Source organism: Rousettus aegyptiacus, unplaced genomic scaffold (genome assembly GCF_014176215.1).
Source record: "Rousettus aegyptiacus isolate mRouAeg1 unplaced genomic scaffold, mRouAeg1.p scaffold_m13_p_14, whole genome shotgun sequence".
Lineage (NCBI taxonomy): Eukaryota > Metazoa > Chordata > Mammalia > Chiroptera > Pteropodidae > Rousettus > Rousettus aegyptiacus.
This window is the reverse complement of record NW_023416289.1, coordinates 37,754,790-37,757,173: the sequence shown is the minus strand read 5'-3', so window position 1 is coordinate 37,757,173 and position 2,384 is coordinate 37,754,790. Positions and strand designations below refer to the sequence as shown.

The following is a 2,384-nucleotide window of genomic DNA, read 5'->3' as shown; positions in this document are numbered from 1 at the left end:
GTTTTCTTTTTGTGTGTTATCCTTACAAGGTTTTGGTATAAGGGTAATGTAGGAAGCATTGCTTTTTCAATTTGTTGGAAGAGTTTGAGAAGAACAGGTATTAAATCATCTTTAATTGTTTGGTAGAATTCACTAGTGAACACCTGGTCCTAGTCTTTTACTTATTGGGAGGTTTTTGTTAATTGTTTCAATTTCCTTATTGTTAATCAGTCAGTTTAGATGTTCCATTACTTCATGATTCATTTGAGGAAGGTTGTACACTTCTATGAACTTGTCTATTTCTTCTAGGTTATTACATTTGGTGATGTATAATTTTTCATAGTATTTTTGTATGATACTTTGTATTTTTCTGGTGTCATAACTTCTTTCTATTTCATTTCTGATTTGTTTACTTCTGTCTTTTTTTTCCTCAATGAGTCAAGCCAAGGATTGTCAATTTTGTTGATTATTTCAAAGAACCAGCTCTTCATTGCTAGTTGCATTAATTTTTTCTATTGTCTTTTTGTTCTCAATTTCATTTTATTCTCTAATTTTTATTATTTCCTCTTTCTGCTGACTTTGGGCTTCATTTGTCCTTCAGTTTTCTAGTTCTTTAAGATGTGATGTTATGTTGTTTATTTGGGATCTTTCCTGTAATGATCTTATTATTGTTTTTGCTGTATCTCAAAAGATTTGATATGTTGTATTTTCATTCTCATTTGTTTCATCACAGCCAATATCCTTATACAATCTAACTGTGAAATGAATGTTTATGATGCTTCAAACAGTTTAAACCTGAAGTTTGATACCACACTTTCGTGTTTATACAGTCCTCAATAAGATTATCTATAGTATTAGTACTATTTAAAGAACAAACCATTAATTAAAAAACCCCATTGATGTAAGGTTCAATTGAGTAACATAGAGTCCAAACTAAATGGTAAAATATATGAATTACTTGTACTGACATCTATTAGTTGATTCTCTCATAGCTATTAAGTTGTTTCTTAGCAAATAAATCTTTTAAAAAGGCAAAATTCACCTTATTTGAGTTTTGACCCAAAAATTCAACAACAATCACAAAATCCACATTCTTATTGGCAAAACTGATATACAGTGTCTCTAAGTCATTATGTTCAAAATTAAGAGCAATGTATATCTCTTTTTTACTGGAATTTTACATGTTCAATTTATAATTTTAAATCTCTAGGTTTTCATTCCTCCAAACTATCTGAAGACACCGTGTGCCACAGACTTAAGACTTCTGTTTCTCTCTCCATTTTCTTCAGCAGAAACATTTCTCAAGGGTCTACATGTTGTAGAAGGGAAATTTTTCAGAGGTGGCTACTTCTTCAGAACAGTCCAATGCCATCATGCCTCTGAAGCAAGGGGAGGGAGAAGAGAAATAAACTGAACCATAAGGTTCATCTGGTAAGTTTTACATTAACCATTACAAGCTGGATAGTATAAGAATGTGGATTTTTTGGCTCAAAAAGTCTTATGTGGAAACAAGAATTTGGCTGTCCCACCACAGCTCTCTTGCAGTGGGACTCTCAGGGAATTCTTGACTGGAGAATATGATTTGTTTGCCTGTCAGGTGTAAACTCCCAGGAATTCAGTTTACTTTGGGCTTGTTCCAGTTCATCTGTAGTCTGTTCCAATTCACCTTTCATTTTTAGGACAAACAAATTGATTGCTGGGTCTACCATTGTTGATCTCGGTTGGGTAACGCTAGGTTGCTGGACTTGCTTGTGGTACTGGATTTGAGTAGTACACTCTTGCATCTCTTGCTCCTTGGTTGCTAGTTGCATTACAAGAATGTTTCCCCTGCATACAGACTCTTGCTGTTATTGCTTTAGTTTTACTTCTGACTCTCTTAAGCCAGTTACATCATTATAGTTGAGATCTGTGTACTTCCCTTCCAAAGCTTGCATACATGCATCATAGAATTAACTCATCTGGTGCCATAACTTTGAAGTCTGTGTCGCTCAGTTAAACCTTTTGGGGAAGAGGTTCCTCATGGGTCATCTTGAATCCTCTCCAGATGGAGGCTGCCTGGGCCCTGTCCAGTCACATAGGCCCAGGCTGCACTGCCTTCAGGCCCTGTGCTCCTCCTCCCACTGCAGCCCTGACACAACTGTTTTCAGTTTCTTTGTATATCTTGATTTCTCCATTTAGTTCTTTTTTGACCCAGTCATTCTTTTTTGTTCCCCTCCAGTTTTTAAAATTTATTTATTTATTTTAATTACTATCAAGTATACAGTACATGGGTTAGACATTTATATAATTTATAAAATGATCCCTATAATTGCTCCTTCTCTCCCCTGGTTTCCACCTAGCCAATATATTAATGTTAACTGCATTCTCTATACCATGCTCCCTATCCCCATGACCATCTATCAACT

At 35.1% G+C, this 2,384-nt stretch overlaps 1 pseudogene; it reads right to left on the bottom strand.

The window, feature by feature from the left end:
• Positions 1 to 1,288: 1,288 nt before the first annotated feature.
• Positions 1,289 to 2,007, bottom strand: LOC107504223 (annotated as a pseudogene).
• Positions 2,008 to 2,384: the final 377 nt, after the last annotated feature.